The sequence below is a fragment of the Polypterus senegalus genome, chromosome 12 (assembly GCF_016835505.1).
Source record: "Polypterus senegalus isolate Bchr_013 chromosome 12, ASM1683550v1, whole genome shotgun sequence".
Lineage (NCBI taxonomy): Eukaryota > Metazoa > Chordata > Cladistia > Polypteriformes > Polypteridae > Polypterus > Polypterus senegalus.
The window spans coordinates 131,724,519-131,744,208 of record NC_053165.1 but is presented as its reverse complement, the minus strand read 5'-3'; the positions used below and the strand labels follow the sequence as shown (position 1 = coordinate 131,744,208).

At 39.7% G+C, this 19,690-nt stretch overlaps 1 protein-coding gene across 2 annotated transcripts in view; it reads left to right on the top strand.

Moving 5' to 3' along the window:
* tln2b (talin 2b) overlaps nucleotides 1-19,690 on the top strand; it is a 679,676-nt gene that overhangs the window by 139,729 nt on the left and 520,257 nt on the right. For both annotated transcript variants that reach the window (XM_039773443.1, XM_039773442.1), the window contains exon 2: nucleotides 13,763-13,816. The gene's annotated coding sequence lies outside the window, so the exon portion shown is untranslated. The remainder of the gene's footprint in view (nucleotides 1-13,762; nucleotides 13,817-19,690) is intronic.

Below are 19,690 nucleotides of genomic sequence, written 5' to 3'. Positions count from 1 at the left end.
ACACTTTCCCTTGAAGCGGACGATAATTAGCACATGCAAGATCCCTCCCTGCTGTTTTCTTCTACATCAGACATGTCCATATCCATGGAGAATCAAAGCAGAAAGGATATAATCAGTAAGAGTCAACTTTTTCATTAGTCTACTTTGTGTCTAGAGAGCAGACTTTTAATTTCAGCGTTGAACAGGGAGCAAGCTGTAGCAGCTATACTGCCGACAGAGTATAATTGAACTTAGTTGCTTCTTTTTAGCTATGATTTTTTTTTAATTATGTGGATTAATGCTTATAAGCTTGAGATAGTTCTGGCCTGTATCATTTGTTGATGAGCTTTTCTTTTTGTACTGTATGAATGCATGTACATTTGTACCCCTCATTACCTAATTTCAGTCCTCATTGCATAAAAAAGGCAACAAGAACTTTTTCTCCTTGAGTGTTTCAGTGTATAACATTTCAAATGTAAAACAAATGTTGTCCTTTTGGCACACAGTCATATCTTGTTTTTCCAACCATTAGCATTTTTTAAAGATAGTTTGGTGTTTACAGTTGGGACAGAACTCAAGGTTTTTTCAGTTGGCGGGACAGCACCTTTGAGGCTCCATGGTTTCAGTTTCCTGAATGTGGAGGCGCGTCTTCTAGCTAAAGAGCATTTCCTTTAGCCCTGAGTCCAGCAATGGTGTACTGTTTTCTACCACAAAATTTAAATATTGTCTAGTCTTACTGCTTTTGGCACAAAATATAGAGAGTAGGAGTATTACGTTTGATTTGCTATGTGTTTCTATTGTGGACGTAATAAATAAGCCATTACACGGTTGTCATGGTATTTTTTGGCAAAGACTGACACAAGACAGGAGCAAACCATAGACGCTATGACAGATACAATGCTTTCCATAATGTCTGGGACAAAGACACATTTTTCCTTGATTTAACACTCTTTAAAATTGCAAATCAACCAATTCAGACATGATTGAAGTGTACATTTTAATATAATGGTATTTGCATATATTTTGGTGACAACACTTTTTCCACATGGTCAAGATTTTGTTCCATTTTTTTAGGTTTCAAAAATTCCTGTGTTGCCTTAGCAGTATGTTTGGATCATTATCTTGTTGTAGGATGAAGCCCCGTCCAATGAGTTTGGAGGCATTTACTGGAACTTGAGCAGATCAGATGTTTCTATACACTCATTGTGCCCCTGTCGTCAGCAGCTCCATTATCAATGAAGATAAGTGTGCCAGTGCCTGTGGCAGCTATACATGCCCAAGCCATAAAAGACCCTCACCCTCACCTTATTTAATAGATGAGATGGTCTACTTTGGATTTTGAGCAGTTCCTTCTTGTCTCCATACTTTCTTCTTCCCACCAATCTGATAAGGTTCATCTTTGTCTAGTTTGTCCACAAGACCTTTTCCCAGAATTCTGCAGACTCTTTCAAGCCCTTTTTCACAAACTGTAATCTGCCCATCCTGTTTGTGTGGCCAACTAGTGGTTCGCATCTTGAATTGTGGTCTCTGTATTTCTGTTCTTGAAGTCTTCTGCAGATAGTTGTCTCTGACACACACACACACACACACACACACACACACACACATCTGCCCCCTGAAGACTGTTTCTGGTCTGTCACACAGGCATTTGAGGCTTTTTCTTTACTACAGTGAGGATTCTTCTGTCATCAGCACTGGAGGTCTTCCTTGGCTTACTAGTCCCTTTGTGATTATTGAGGGTGTTCTTTCTTCTTAATGATATTTCAGACATTTTATTTATTAGTATTATTTTATTTACATTTTATTTAGTGAATCTTAAAATTTTACTGATGATTTGAATGGTTTTATTTTTGTTTTTGAGCCTCATTATGGCTTCTTTGACTTATTATAGCTCTTGTCCTCATGTTGAACAATGGCAACTACAGACTCCAAAGCATACAAACAAGCTGAAGTATCAGCTGTGCTAATGAAACACACCTGAGGAATCACAAACATCTGGAATGCCGAGTGTCCCAAACATTATGGTGTCCTGAAATGGGGGGCAGTGTATAAAATGTGTTTTGGTTTTTGTTATAAAAAGACCTTCTTTGCTTTATTTATTTGTTGCTAGTACTATTTAATTATTTATCGGTGCCCCCTCTCTTATACCCCATCCACATTAGTATGTTTTTATTTAAAAGCGCAGGCATTTGTGAAAACCGCACAACGCATCATAGGGACTCCACTTCCGGTCACTGAGGACGTTCACAAGAAGAGATGTTTATGCTGAGCTCGTTGCATTCTTAAGGACTCCTCTCATCCAGACAACAAACTCTTCCAGCTCCTCCCCTCCAGAAGGCGCTACAGGAGCCTTCCGACTAAAACCAGCAGGTTTAGGAACAGCTTCTTCCCCACAGCGGTCACACTTCTGAACTCAGTCCCCCGTTGAACCGCATTTAGAACATCTGTATATCTATCTATATATATCTATATATCTATTCCCATCTTCACTGTGCTCTTAGCTGTACATATCGCATTTAACTGTACATAATATGCACATATTATATTTATTGCACTTCTGCTCTTTGCACTTCTGATTAGATGCTAAACTGAATCTCGTTGCCCTGTATTTATACATGTGTAATGACAATAAAGTTGAATCTAATCTAATCTAATCTTATATACACACTGTTCCAACATTTTCAATCCCCAAAACAAATGTGTTTGAAAACAAACACTCTCCACTGTTGTATGCTTGGATGGACAAAATTGCAGACTCTAATTGCACTACGATTGGTTTGTGCTTGGATTTTGCTCATTCCAAAGCCTCGTTTTCTGATTGGTCTCTCTTCACAGAAGGAAAACAAATTCCAACTTAGCAGACATACAAGAATTGCCTTCCATGGCACTTGTTCTGTTGCATCAAAATAATATTTTGTACAGATTGAATGCTGCATACATGTGCAATAGGAAAACAATTTACCGGTTGCTGCGGTTTTGTGTTTGGTGGCGTTACTGTCCCTTCAAGAATATTTCCACTCATGTGTGCATGTCCATTGTAGGCCAATGTCTGCATCATGCGTTTTTGGTCGTGGATACTTTCATAAACAATGTGAAAACACTAGTGTGGATGGAGATTGTTCCATTTTTTAAATGAAAAGATCGTATTTTGGATGACTACCATGATTGTACCAATCCCAGGCAGCAACCAGCTCCATCCACTAACAGGAATTTTAATAAGAAACACAGAGCAGTTTTGTGAGAATACAGAAAGTAGAAGAAATCCTGCATTGTTTATCATGCCATGTGGGAATTATCAAGCACTTTTTGTTTTATATTTTGCCATCATATCACAGAGTATAGGCACAAAGAGCTTACACATTTTTACAGTGTAAATGTGATGACACATATACAAATCTTACTCAGTCCTGTCATTACAGCACCTGAAGGCTAAGTGACTTTCTTAGCCTGACTGAAGTGTGATCACATGCTTAACAGTCTAACTGGTTCACTGCCGGGCCACCCTTCCTTTTTTAACCAAGTATGGGATTTTGTCAGTGAGAAAAAGCATTAAGTGGTTTACTTAAAAAGATGGATGACAGGCCTGGGATTGCTCTTTCCTGGAATGGGTCAAAAACAACCTGCTGGTTTAGAAAGTGGAAACTACTTAAATATATTGCAGCAGCCTGTTCTTTCTTTAATGAATACGCCTTAACTGGCCAGTTTGTGAAGTGAATAAAACAAAGACATCCTTTTCCGGAGAAATTGGGCGGGGGGAATGGGGAGAATCTGTATGTCAGGGAGACAAGGGGATAGTTTAACTTTGTCTACATTATTTTAATGTCCTCCAGATGTTCCGACCTAGTGCCCTCCACTGTGGTGGGGAAACAGCTGCGCAGCTGCTGCTTTACTCAGCTGACATCTCAGTTTGGGAGACAAATGATGCCAGCAATGGATAGTGCGAGCCTGCCTTAAAACAGATTAAGCTGTTCATTTTCTCAGAGCTCCTCTTTTTTTTTTTACAAATATTGAACAAAAAGCAGTAAAATGGTAAACTTATTGTACTGAGAAATATTCTTTTAACCCCAATGTTTTTATTTTTATTCTTCCTCTCTTTCGTTTGCTGCCTTGTAAGCCTCTGGGGTTTTGTCTTCCTGTTAGCTTCAATTAATGTGAGTGAAGTAGAACTGGAATAGCCGATTTAAAGTTTCAGTTTGTTGTGATTGGATGATTTCATTAAAGGAACCTGTTAGCAAATGTGGAGGATTTTTTGATTGTGAATGACAGAGAGTTTAAATAGTGAAAGGAAAAGAACCAATTTGAAAAACATGATTCTGCAGTACAGTGGCGACTAGTACCGGGTGCCAGAATTGGCGTGTCTGACTTTAGTAGAGCAGCAGATACGAGACATTGAAGCTTATTTTATTCCAATATGCAATTTTAAACCTGATTGATCAACATAATATAGAAAATCTGATGTGGCCACCTTATTCAATATATTTACAACATGAGTACAGTCTAGGGTTTTTTTTACTGAAATATAGTGCCTTCAGAAAGGATTCAGACCCACCTCACTGTTTTCACATTTATGTTGCAGGCTTATGTTAAAATAGTTTTCATTTATTGTATCTCTCCTGAAACAACACCCAGTACCCCAGAATGATGAAGCATAAACTGGATTTTAGGAATATTTTTCAGATATATAAAAAAAAAACACAAAAAAAAAAAACCTGCAATTTTACTTTGACACAAAAATTCAGACCCTTCACTATGGCACTCAAAATTTGTCTCAAGTGCACCCCATTCTGTTGATCACCACGGTCAGTTCAATTGATTTTACACAGTTAGGAAAGGCACACACCTGTCTACAGAAGGTCTTGTAGCAGCTGTGAGGCGCTTGGATTCTTATTGCCCCACAAATGTTTATTTAATTGGTTGAGATCCCAGGAATAGATAGAACTTTACTTGTCCCCAGGAAGAACAATTTGTTTTTGTATATAAACTCTTTAAATAAATACATACATAAATTGGTAGATAGGTAAATAAATATACAGTAATCCCTCCTCGATCGCGGGGGTTGCGTTCCAGAACCCCCCACGATAGGTGAAAATCCGCAAAGTAGAAACCATATGTTTGTATGGGTTATTTTTATATATTTTAAGCCCTTAGAAACTCTCCCACACTGTTTATAAATATTCTCCGCACAGTTATACAGTAAACCCTTGTTTATCGCGGTTAATCCGCACCAGACATATAAATGAATTTCCACGAAGTAGGATTCTTTATTTATAAACTAGCAAAATACCCGCGCTTCACAGCGGAGAAGTAGTGTGTTAAAGAAGCAATGAAAAGAAAAGGAAACATTTTGAAAATAACGTAACCTGATTGTCAATGTAATTGTTTTGTCACTGTTGTGAGTGATGAGTGTTGTTGTCATATATATATATATATATATATATCTATCTATATATATATATATACATATACACATATATACATACATATATATCTACATATATACACACATACACACACACATATATAAACATATATATACATATACATACATATCTACATATATACACACACAGCTATTTCGTATCAGTGCAATAATCTGTTTGTTAAAACGGTTGACTCCCGCTTTAACGTGCAATAACAAATCAAATCATTCAGTTGTCTTTGCTCATATGTCATTTTAGAGCTGGACGCCTGGCATCTTTGTTTGGCCTGACCATCTCATCTTCCTCTCCATAAGCACAGTCTTTCACCCGTGAATATTTACCCGTGGCAGTTTGCTATTGGATTGCCGCTGATGGACGGCCTTATATGGGCAGGCACTAAATTACAAACGCCAGTGGCAGCCTGTCTATGAACTTAATTTAAAGTGTAGGTTTACATCGTGCTTTGTTTCCGAAGTAGCAGAACTCATGAATATGGTTGTATATGTCACTCGCTTCGCTTCTTATTGTTTCGCTGCCTTCTCAATTATATAATGCATGTTTTCTTGAGCGCTTTTTTGAGGTCTTCCTGGTTTTCTATGTACTGCGTGATTACGTGGGAGGCGTGATGATGTCACACGAAACTCCCCCGCGTTGAAGCTCATCTCCATTACAGTAAATGGAGAAAAACTGCTTCCAGTTATGACCATTACGCGTAGAATTTCGATATAAAACTTGCCCAACTTTTGTAAGGAAGCTGTAAGGAATGAACCTGCCAAATTTCAGCCTTCCACCCACACGGGAAGTTGGAGAATTAGTGATGAGTGAGTGAGTGAGTGAGTGAGTGAGGGCTTTGCCTTTTATTAGTATAGATCTAATATTTTTGCAGTTAGAGCATTGAAAACCTGTTTACGACCTTCTAAATATGTTTTTTTAACATTATTAGAGCCCTCTATTGAAATGAAATAATACCCTTTAGTCAAAAGTTTAAACTGTGCTTCATGACAAGACAGATCTAGCCTGTAGAGATCTATGCGTCCCTCCACGGGTATGCCTCCCTAGACCATCACTGACCCACTACCAAACCGGTCATGCTGAATGATGTTACAGACAGCGTAACGTTCTCCAAGGATTCTCCAGACCCTTTCACGTCTGTCACATGTGCTCAGGGTGAACCTGCTTTCATCTGTGAAGAGCACAGGGCGCCAGTGGAGGACCTGCCAATTCTGGTATTCTATGGCAAATGCTGATCGAGCTCTATGGTGCAGGGCAGTGAGCACAGGGCCCACTAGAGGACGTCGGGCCCTCAGGCCACCCTCATGAAGTCTGTTTCTGATTGTTTGGTCAGAGACATTCACACCAGTGGCCTGCTGGAGGTCATTTTGTAGGGCCCTGGCAGTGCTCATCCAGTTCCTCCTTGCCCAAAGGAGCAGATACTGGTCCTGCTGATGGGTTAAGGACCTTCCATGGCCCTGTCCATCTCTCCTAGAATAACTGCCTGTTTCCTGGAATCTCCTCCATTCCCTTGAAGCTGTGCTGGGAGATACAGCAAGCCTTCTGGCAATGGCACATATTGATGTGCCATCCTGGAGAATTTGGACTACCTGTGCAACCAAACTCTGTAGGGTCCAGGTATCGCCTCATGCTACCAGTAGTGACACTGACTGTAGCCAAATGCAAAACTAGTGAAAAAACAGTCAGAAAAGAGGAGGAGGGAAAAAAGGTCAGTGGCCTCCACATGTAAACCATTCCTGTTTTGGGGGTCATCTCATTGTTGCCCCTCTAGTGCACTTATTGTTAATCTCATTAACACCAAAGCAGCTGAAACTGATTAACAGCCCCCTCTGCTACTTAACTGACCAGATTAATATCCCATAAGTTTCATTGACTTTATGCGATACTCTGATTAAAAAGTGTTCCTTTAATTTTTTGAGCAGTAACTGTGTATATATATATATATATATATATAATTATGGACAGAATTTCTAGGCGCAGCCAGGGTGTTGAAGGGGTCCAGTTTGGTGGACTCAGGATTGGGTCACTGCTTTTTGCAGATGATGATGTCCTGTTTGCTTCATCAGGCCGTGATCTTCAGCTCTCTGGATCGGTTCGCAGCTGAGTGTGAAGCGGCTGGGATGAGAATCAGCACCTCCAAATCCGAGACCATGGTCCTCAGCCGGAAAAGGGTGGAGTGCCCTCTCAGGGTTGGGGGAGAGATCCTGCCCCAAGTGGAGGAGTTCAAGTATCTCGGGGTCTTGTTCACGAGTGAGGGAAGAATGGAGCGTGAGATCGACAGGCGGATCGGTGCGGCATCCGCGGTGATGCGGGCTCTGCATCGGTCTGTCGTGGTGAAAAAGGAGCTGAGCCGTAAGGCAAAGCTCTCAATTTACCATTCGATCTACGCTCCTACCCTCACCTATGGTCATGAGCTATTGGTAGTGACCGATAGAACGAGATTGCGAATACAAGCAGCTGAAATGAGTTTCCTCCGCAGGGTGTCTGGGCTTTCCCTTAAAGATAGGGTGAGAAGCTCAGTCATCCGGGATGGGCTCAGAGTAGAGGAGAGGAGTCAGATGAGGTGGCTCGGGCATCTGATCAGGATGCCTCCTGGACACCTCCCTGGTGAGTGAGGTGTTCCGGGCACGTCCAACCGGGAGGAGGCCCCGGGGAAGACCCAGGACACGCTGGAGGGACTATGTCTCCCGGCTGGCCTGGGAGCATGGGATTCTCCCGGAAGAGCTGGAAGAAGTGGCGGGGAGAGGGAAGTCTGGGTCTGGATGGATGGATGGATATATATATATATATATATATATATATATATATATATATATATATATATATATATATATATATATATATATATATATATATATATATATATATATATATATATATATATATATATATTACAGTATACTGTATATATAGAGGACAGGGAGATATGGAACAAGAAGATCCACAGGAGCAGCTAAAAGAGGAAGAAGAATTATAATAACACTATAGTACTTTGGCAGCCCACTGATTGTGATGAAGAAGGGCAGGGCTGGATGTGCCATTATCAGTAACAGAGGTGCATAGAGTGCTGCACAGAACACGTTTCGGGAAGGTTTGTGCTACATTATACAAGCTTGGGAACATTCAAGAATGCAGGAAGAGGTTTCCAATTTAGTGAAAAAAATATCAGCCTCATGCAGATGGGAAGGGTGTTCATTAGTGAATTGCAGGGAAGGAGCGCAACAGTGTAAAGGACAATCAGAGATCTTAGCCATGCTACATGATGGGAAACAGTGCAGGCATAGCTGCATTTGGCGATTTTATGAGCCATTTTCCTTGGCCTATAACCGCAGGAAAACATGACCAAGGATGTTAGACTTCCCAAGACCCAGGCAGACAAGCTGTCCTTATTAGATAAAAGTGCCCATTGTTGAGCTTAAAGGCTATTCGATGTGTGTCTCAATCTTTCCATCTCATTATTTCTTACAGTAGTATTTAACATGAGAGTATTTCTAGATAATACAGCACCTGATTAAATGCACATGCAATGTAATGATTTTACAAATGTAGAAATTAACTATCGTTTACTATCATAGATGTTACATGCTCATTAATTTATGGTGTTAGGCTTTATTTACAAAATGCAGCTACATTTATTTCTTTATGGTCAGCATCCATATCTGCCCTTGCATGCACACATATCTTTAGACACTAAGTAAATGTTTTAGACCACGGGGAAACACTGAATGATACATTTTCATGATATTCCTGTTCCAAGACTTTCGATTTTCCTCCTTCAGCTGCATACCCCTGAATGGCTTCACAGGGTCCTGAGGTTAAAGCAACCAAAAAGGGGTCTGCAGCTAAACCATTCTCTTGAGGCTTGCATCGTCAACTCCGAAAATAAAGGTGCTGAATTCAAAACTCAAAACAAAAAGACCTGCTGATAATTAAATAAATTAGATTAAATTCAGCATATTTAAAGGCATACTATGTAATCAAAATTTCTTCATAAATAGAGCTTGGCTGCTGTGACTACAAATTTGAACTTTCTTTTAAAGTTACAAATGCGGATGCCATATTTTGTGACATTATGAGCAGTGGTTTGGCCATTTTTGGTATTAGCCTTAAAAACTCTCAACTTTGAAAGCTTGAGGCCGAATAGTTGGAATTTGCTCAAAGTCTAAGCAGCACTTAAGACTACAAGAATGCACATTGTACATAAAACTTAGGAAGAATCATTTTATTTATTTGTGAGTGAAAGGGTCCACAAATTTTTTACTGCAGTTTTAAAGCTTGTGAACAGAACAAAGCTGAAAGGTATGACATCCATGATTCATTGTAAAGCTGATGTCACATTATGATTATGTGACTTTTAGTCATGGGGTGCATCAGATTTTCTCACTGTAGTTGCTGATTTTGTTGCCAGACCATGTCTGTTTAAACAAATGACAGTCGCTGGGAATGCCTAATTTAGTGACTGCTCACTGACCTTCTAGCACAGTCTTGCTTGCCCTTTTTCATGACAACCAATAACGTGCTACCAGATGGAGCCGGTACTGAATGAAGGGTTAACATGTATGGCAAGTTTGGCCCCAGTATCAGCCCTTTCTACCAAGGTATGTCAAACATGAGACATCAGGCAGATGAGCGTCTCTTCTGTTTGTGAGGTCCTAAACATCCACACTCCTTATTCCTCATCACTATTTTCAATGAATTATAAGTCCAGATGAGCATTCATTGGTTGTCATCTCTTATGTGCGCAGTGCTTGGCTCAACGACTAGAGATAAAATCTGGCCTGTTTCATTTTGTTGGGGTGAGTCGTGGAGTAGTTGGAATAAAACTCTGGGCATGTCACATTATGTGACTAAATTCCCTGGAGCATGCCGCTTACTGCCTCCAAATTGCTAAGATTATGTAATGAAGGCTGTGACTGAAGATCATCTGAAAAGTTATGAAATGTAACATAGCCTTTAGTAATATTCTTTTATAGCATATGTCTCCTCATGTTTTTATTGGCCTGAATGTTTTGTTAATTTTTTTGGCAACATCTTATTTGGGGGCTGAGAGAGTGCTATTTAGGCACACGCTTTTAGAGGTCTTCCAGGGCCTGACAAGTGAAACAAGTCCTTTTGGGTCATCTTGTGATGATCTTATATGGTTATTTAAGACTTTGTTTTTCAGGCTACTTCTTGGCCATTTTAGGGAATAAAACTTGCCATTTAGTAGACTTTCATAGTAACAACTGAATCCAAGTTGTCACAATATGCAACTTCAAGTCATAGGGTGTGTCAGACTTGCTGACACCAGTTGCTGATCTTGTCACCAGACGTTGTCAGTTTAAATGACTGAAAATTGCTGGCTATGTCAAATTTAGTGGCTGAGTGCCAACTTTCCATCACCGTTGTGCTTGCCCCTTTTTCTGACAGCCAATAAATAACATGCTGCCTGATGGAGGGTTAATTGCTACAGTGACTTCAGCCACAATCTCTGCCCCTTTTTTTCTTTATTTCATTCTGCTGTGGTATGTAAAACACTAGACATCAGAGAAAATGAGCTTCTCTTCTGTTTATTCCTTATTCCTTGTCCATTTATTGTACAAATTGCACTTACGGATGAGCATTCATTGTTTGTCAGTTCTCATGCTTGAAAGCCCACCATTACAACTAAAGAGAACATTGAACCTGTTTTTATTTTGTCTTGGCAAGTCTTGGACTACTTGGAGTGAGCTGTTGGACATGTCACTTTACGCGGCTCACAATAATTGGAAGCTAACGCTGAAAAGCACTGGAAAGTCGCCCAATTTGACATTACCTTGAGGTGACCCAACATCGTATTTTGTGTCCCCTGAATACCTTCATTGATGTTGCACCTGCCAAGTCACAATGACTCCAGTGAGTCTTTGTGTATTTTTGGCCACCAGCTTAATTCTTTAAGTGTTCCAGATATGAGGCTCATTCAAAAAAATTTGAGCACTTTTATGATTTCGTTGGAAACGGTGAAGGCGGGAGGAGTAATCGATCTTGTCTGAGAGCATGAGACTAGTTATGTTATGCCGGCTGACGTTGCAGTTTAGTATAAGAGTTGTAATCCTCTGGTGAAGATGGCTGCAAAACTTATAAATTGCACCAAAGATGAACAAGCGTTCTCTCATACGCTTTTTTTAGGCAGAAGGTGTGCTGGGAGCACAAATTCATCTCCGCATGTGTGCTCACTATGGGGATAAAGTTTTCTCTCATAGAGTCGTCAATGAGTCGATTGAAATGTAGTGTAGCAGATGCAAAGTACTCTGGACATCCAGCTACAGCCACGACAATGTGAAAGCAGCGGTGCTTCAGTGGCTGCGCGCTCAACCAAAAACATATTTTGCTGATGGCATTAAAAAGTTGGTACGATGCTGGAAAAATTGCATTGCAAAGGAAGGTGAATATGTAGAAAAGTGATGTAATTTGCTTTTGAAATTTTTAATAAATAGAGTTAAAAAAATGAGGTAACTTTTAGAATGTTCCATGTACATGGGCAGAAAACCATCTCCTATGGCCTAACAGCTAACACCATGCTGTTCATTGTGTTAGAATGTCATTCTCATGAAAACCTGTGTTGTTGTGGATAAAAAGTCAATTTTGGCTTTTTGTGTCAAAAATCTGTTTCTTCTTAGTCAAAAAGTGTTTCTGACAAACAAATGACACAAATATTTGTTTTTATCCAATGAATTACTTTGTGAGTCGAGAATCTCGACAGTCGCTGTTGTAGGCACAACTTTTTCCATCTCCCACACCAGAGACCGTTGACATTTTGGTGGCCTTCTTGATATTGGAGGATGCCTTGTTTTTTTTTTATAGGTTGAATCTAAATTTGTGTGAAGAACCTTAATTAGACAGTGGTGAATGCCACTTAGTTTACTGTCTACCCACCAAACGGCAGTTTGTACACCAATGCTTGTTTCGGTGTGCCTTAGTCAACCTCATGATGGTTTACTAAAACTAATATTTACTTTTTTCAATCAGAATTTGTGAAGATTTGTTTGTCGTCTTGACTTTATTATATTGTAGCAAAATATCCCAGTTAATTATTGGATGATTCCTTATTGTCATACATTGAAATGTGAAAAAGTCCAGTGTGATTTCTTTTTATAGTCGCTGTATGTCGAGGCTGGCAAATTAACCAATTCCCTTATCAGCAGAGCCATTTCTATCTTCGGAATATGAATGCACTGGGAGGCAAAGTTAGTCAGTGAGTTTTAAAAAGATCAACTGCAGGTTTTTTTATCGTTCCCTGAAGATTCAGATGTCATTCCTGCTGTTCTGGTTCTATATATCTTGATTAGTAATGCTTCATATTCATCTTGAAACAAAGTGTGCACACTTTTAACCCTAGTGCTACCTCTTAACTTTAAAATGCAAACATGGCATAATGAAAAGGCAGTATTCTGTAATCGTCAAAATCTTGATTTTTGCTCGTCTTCAAACTTTTCTGAATGAGACCCAGTTGGGCTGCTGTTGCTGTACAGGCAGATGTTGCTTTGTACTTGAGGGCCATACTTTTTGGCCAAGGTATGTCCTGTCTGGTTAGTCCACTATGTATTAAAGTTGTTATTGAACATCATTGCCATCTTTAGTTTGACAACCAATTTTTGGGTTTAGCTAGGTTGGTTGGTTGCTTCTTGAATCTTTTTACTCCTCTTTTGTAGCCCTGGCCATCCTTTGGGATGAAACCCTTTTTTACATGTCATCCATCACAACCTCAGGAAATCCTCCCCTCCACCTCCACCTTGGTGCACCTCCTCACACAGTCATCCTATGCCTTTTGATCTACATGCCTCAACCATTGAAGTTTGTTTCTCCTCTGCTCAGCACCTATTGTCTCCGCACTAAGTCTTTCTTTAACCCCCATTTTTTTGCTCTCTCCACACATCTGTCTTATCGTTCTTCTATATTCCTTCCAGGTTTGAATGAACTTTTTTGTTTATTGGCCACAGAGCATGATTCTCCTAACGCACTGTTCGTAAACCTTACCTTTCAATGCTGGAGGGAGTCCTATAGATGTCAGAGCTTGAAACAGCTCCAGGATTTTTTTCCATACACACCTTACCTTGGCTATCATTGCTGTGTCTGCATGTCTTTAGACACTGATCATGTTCTCTAAGTAGCAGAACTTCCCTACTTTATCGAAAACGGTGTCATCGTTGACCTTTAAATTTAAAATTAAAATGTCTGCATTTTGGACCCTCTACAAACAAATGTTGCAGCCATCGGCCCAGACTTCCTTGAATGCTTGTGAATATTCTGTACAGTGATGTTTAAGATTGGTTACATTTTCTCCACTTGTACTTGTTGTGTAATTAATTGTTTTTTTTTTTTTTGTTTTGCAGGGGTGCTTTTCACAAAGTTATTTTCTGATGTGAGGTCAATCAACAGTCAATCAGGTTAGTGGTTTATTTCTCAATATGTTTCTGGTGAAGGGGAAAAATTGTTACATCAGCTATATGATGTTTCATGGATGTCTTACGTGCACAGCTCACTTCAAATCCCCCTACAGCATCTTGATGGGATTCAGCACTGAGCTTTGATTTGGCCAATCTAGAACCCTATATTTATTTCTTTTTCAGATATTCCTTGGTGGACTTTATTGGTATTTGTAGGGGGTCATTCTTATGCTGCAAGGTCCACCTTGTTTTGAACTTCACCCTTCTGATAGATGGTCACAAACACCCTCTGACACAGTGGAGAATTCATAGTGGATTCTGTAATGGTGAGCTGCCCAGGGCTTGATGCAGCAAAGCAGTCCCAAACCATAAGAGTCAAACCATGTTTTACAATTTAAATGCTGTATTTACTGTAACTCAACCTTTGCCTCATATGTCCAAAGGACTTTGTTCCAGAAGGTCTGGTCATTGCCTAGGTGTTCATGGGAAAACTTTAATCTTAACCCTGATGTTGTTTTGCTGAAAGCAAAGGACTTTTCTGGCACACCTCTCATATGGATCTCAGGTATATGTGCTTTAGTATCATCAGTGGCAAGAACAGAGTGTGGGTCTTATGATGAAGTTTTGGGGTTTTAGAGACTTCTTTTAACATTTGGTGTTCTTCTCTTGGGCTGAACTTACTGGGGAGGCCTGGCCTGGAAAAACTGCAGTTATATGAAGTCTTCTCGACTTGTTGACGGTCTTCTGAATAGTGGAATGGTTGATTTCCAGTTGTTTTTATACCCATTCCCAGACTTTTAGGCATCAATTACCTTTTTTTCTGAAGTCTTTAGGGAGCTCTTTTGATTTTGGCATGGTGTTAATACACACTTCAACAACACAGAGCAAACCAAACTAAATGTCTGAGGTTTAAATGAGACGGGCTCAGTCAAGAGCCTTTTTAGTGATGTTCTAAATGTTTGCACCTGATTGGGCACTCTTAATTCTGCTTTTAAGTATTTGATATAGTGATAAATGTGGGGATGGTCTTATTTTACCATGCACAGAAGTTGCATGTTTGCCTTCTTTTAATTATACAATGCACTACAAAATGTAAATGTAGCATGATGTTTGTTATACTGCGGTGGGCTGGTGCCCTGCCCGGGGTTTGTTTCCTGCCTTGCGGCCTGTATTCGCTGATTGGCTCCAGCAGACCCCCGTGACCCTGTAGTTAGGATATAGCGGATTGGATAATTGATGGATGGATGTTTGTTATATTCCTTCACCTTTCTCTAGAGATACAGTGGAACCTCTGGTCACAACCATAATTTGTTACAAAACTCTGGTTGCAACCCGATTTGGTCATGACCCAAGCTAATTTCCCCCATAAGATTGTATGTAAATACAATTAATCTGTTCCAGACCTATGAACTGTATGTAAATATGTTTTGTTTTAAAGATGTTTAAGCACAAAATAGTTAATTATACCATAGAATGCACAGTGTAATAGTAAACTAAATGTAAAAACATTGAATAACACTGAGGAAACCTTGAACAGAGAAAACTAACATTGCAAGAGTTTACGCTACAGCTTTACAAACCGCTTGCTCTAAACACTTTTTTTAATAAGTTTTAAGCACAGGGGAAAAAAAATGAAAATTTGAAAAATCCTTAATTTATACAAAAACTAACCATAAACAACCAAGAAAACTAACCTTGCATGAGTTGAGTTCTGGCATGAAGAAAGCTGGGTGGAGAGGAGGTTACAGTTTTGAGAGAGTCCCTCTGCGCGATGGAGGGACATTCTCCTTCAGGTGTTTTCTCTCTTGTGATTTCTTGGGTTTCTGGTGTTTTTAGCTGTTTAGTTGGTGGATCAGACTTTGTGAAATAGCGGTCTAATGAACTTGCCTTTTCCTACTCATTAAAATCTTTTGGAAATGCGAAACGACATGGTCGTTCATCATGTTTATCACTCTGTTCGCAACTGCTTTGTCAGGGTAGTTCTTCTCGAAAAAATCCTGGCACTCGTTCCATTTTTCCATGACGGCTTTCATTGCATCACTTTTTATAACTGCCCCTTCCTCTTCTTCCCCTGAGGACTGCTCCTCGGTGAGCAATTTGTGCTGCTCCTGATGGAGTTTAGTGAGTTCCTCCGTCTTCAGCTCCTCCTTGTGATCCAGGACCAGCTCCTGGATGTCCTCATTGTCCACTTCAGGACCCATGCTCTTGCCCATGGACACAATCTCATCCACAACAGGAGGCTCAAATCTTTCTAAATCCTGTTCAGGAACGCATTCAGGCCAAAGTTTCTTCCAAGCCGAGTTCAAGGTCCGGTATGTGACGTCTTCCCAGTCTTTATTGATGAGGTTGATGCAATGAACAATATTAAAATGGTTCTTCCTGAACTCTTTCAGGGTCAAAGACGCTTCCTCGGTTACATTGAAACACCTGGCGAATAGTCCTTTGGTGTACAGCTTCTGAAAATTTGAGATAACCTGCTGGTCCATGGGCTGCAGAAGAGGAGTCGTGTTGGTTGGGGGACGGGACGGAGAGGAACACGACCTTAATAAAATCGTACTCCTCGACCATACTGTCAGCCAAATTTGGAGGGTGTACCGGTGCATAGTCCATCAGAAGAAGGCATTTTTCAGGCAGATTATTCTCTTCAAGATATCGCTTCATGGCTGGAGCGAAAGCCTCGTGCAGCCATTCCAAAAACAATGTCCTTGTGACCCAACCCTTTGTGTTTGCCCTCCACATCATGGGCAGTCTGGCTTTGTTTACATTGTGCTGCTTGAAAGCACGAGGGTTCTCAAATTTATAAACGACTAGCGGCTTGATTTTTACGTCACCATTAGCATTAGCACACAGCAAAACAGTTAACCTCTCCTTCATTGGTTTGTGGATGGGCATAGCCTTCTCTTCCTGGGTAATGTAGGTCCTCTTTGGCATCCTCTTCCAGAACAATCCGGTCTTGTCGCAGTTGAACACTTGTTGCAGGATGTAGCCTTCATCCTCCATGAATTTTGTGAAATTTTTCACGAATTCTTTCGGTGCTTCGGTGTTGGAACTAGCAGCTTCTCCATGCCTCTCCACACTATGAATGCCACTTCTCTTGCAAAACTTTTCAAACCATCCTCTACTGGCTTTAAATTCCTCACCTTCGCCACTCGTAGAAGGATAGTTTTGCAGCAAATCACCATGAATCTTCCTGGCTTTCTCACATAACATTGCCTCATTTACGCTATCCCCTGCAAGTTGCTTCTCGTTCAACCACACCTCTTCCAGCGCTTGAGGCCTCTGCTTGGTTAACAATGTAACTCCTTTTGCAACATCAGCTGCTTTAATGGCCTCTTTCTGCTTTAGAATACTCAAAATCATACATTTTGACTTCTTGTACTCGGCGGCAAGATCAGTAACACGAACGCCACATTCATACTTTTCAATAATTTCTTTCTTTAATTCGATTTCAATTTTCTTCAAACCTTTCTTCTCACCAACACTACCACTCTTCACTTGCTTAGAGGCCATGGTTAATTGCAAAATTAATGCAGAAGCACACGAAATTGAGCACAAAGAGTTCACAGCGAATACACGCATATCTGACCGAGAACAATGTACAGGGAGAGACTGAACACATGCGGAAATCATTGGCACATACGACCTAAAAGGGATAATGGCTTGTTCATCACCCTAGTGTGTGGTCGTGAACAAATGCAAAAGTTTGGCGAACTTTTTGGTTATAACCCAATTTGTACGTGTTCCGAGACGTTTTTGATCCGAGGTTCCACTGTACTGTTTAAATGAAGATCAAATATGGATATGTCCATATGTTACAAAAAACAAAATTTCATTTCTTTTATACTTTATGGTGTGTTTAAAAGTGAGAGGGTAGCCTTCAGCAGCACAGACATCAATTGCTGCCTGACATGTTCACCCTTCTAAATGGACCATTATTCCCAAAAGGAATGTGCAAAGTTGGAAATGGTTTGATGGAAGGAGCCAAACAAAAATAAATCATAGTGTAACATGAATTGTAAAAACATCAGTGAGACTGTTGTGTCTCGTAGAATTAGGAAACTGACAGCCAGCTTAAACTTGTAAAATAAAACAAGCCATAGATAGTTCCAACTGGTCCAGCAGTTAGTGGTCTAATCACAGACATTGCCTCCACATTTCTTAAACAAACCCAAAGGATGCAAGTGGTAAGAGCAAATTAGAACCTTTAAACCAATGTTATTGTAATTTATCAGCAATATTAGTATTTTTGCCTAAGGCTATTAGTATTTTTGCTGCAGGCTGGTTGTATGTCCAGTTGCTGCCTAATAATATCACCTCACTTGCTTCTTAACAATTTTTATACTTCTTTCTGGAAGAATTGGATTTTTATGGTGATATATGATCTTATTTATAAGAAATATGCAAATGAGAATATGTTTCAAAAAAGCAAATCAATATATTCAATACTGAAAATCACAATACATTAGTAAAGCAGATCTTCAAAAATGAAAATGTTCTCATTAAGTCTGAAGCATATAACTGGACCTGATATATTTTCACTTTTCATGATGGTCAGAAAAAGAACACAAAACACAAAGTGGGTGCGTTCCTGCTTTCGGATTGATTGCACGAGTTTGTGTGACTTACAATGAAACGCTTTATAAATAATCTTTGTGCCAACTTAGACTTATAGAGTAAAGCATCAATGGCCAGGAAGGTCTGCAGAGCTTCTCACACTTCTAAAGAAAAAGGTTGCCCTTTCAGTCAAATGCTGAGAATACTCATGCAAGCTGCACCTCTGGTACGCCAGCTCACTTATTTTCCTATTTGTGGTTACTTAACTGTTAAAGTTAAATGATTTTGTGTGTGTGTGTGTTTTCTAACTTGAAGTTAATGTAAAAGGAAAGAAATTATGTAAGTATCATTCTGTAAGCATGCAGTGAAAGAATATGTACTCAGTATTTATGTTACACTAAATTCATCTTCATGGTTTTATTATATGCACATAATATTGATTCAGTTTTTCTCTGATGCTAAAATTTATCAGAAAAGCACCAGGCGTGTTCTCCATCATTGTCCTCAACTGCCATCAATTTTACCTCAAGACTTTCCATTTGGCACTTTCTCAAAAGTATGTTTAAGAAGTATGAACTTCAGTTGTATATTGTTTTCCATTATTATGGAATTTCTCTAAATATCTTCAAACTCAGATATGTTACTGTTTCCTTGTTTTAAAGTGTGCTTTGTATTGAGTAGGACAATAACAAATCAAATGTGATTAATTTGTGAACAGAAATAACTCAATTTAAATGAGTAATAATTAAATATTTTATTTCAACTTTAAAAAATAATTAGATCTGATGTCTGGGGTTGACTATGAGATGGGTAATTAACAATCTACAACCCCTACTGGGCTTAATAGATAAGTAAAATAATTGCTGAAAGAGTCACTTTTCATATTGTAAACTGGAACGAACATAGGAGCAAAATGTTGGTGCACCATCCTGGTAATTCCCTTTTAATTAAATTGAAATAGGAAGTAGCAGAAAGAAAATTGCCAAATGCACTCTTTCACAGGCCTCTCTTTACAAGCAGCCAGGAACTTGGTCTGCAGCAGTTGCTGTGGTCCAAAGACAACCTCCATCCACCAGATCTCCAGCATGTAAATGATCTTGCCCAGAAAGGGCGTGGCTTAGTGCATAGGGTGTGGCAAGGTGATGTCTCCAGGGAGCCTCTCTGAGGTGTAGAGGAGAGGCTTTTAGCATTACTGCCCTGTCTTGCCACAGGGTTTTATTACCAGTCTTACCTGAGCCTATAGGCACTTCAATAATAAGATCAATGTGCATATTTAATTCCTGCATCACATGATTATAATTTACTAGCAAAATACCCGCG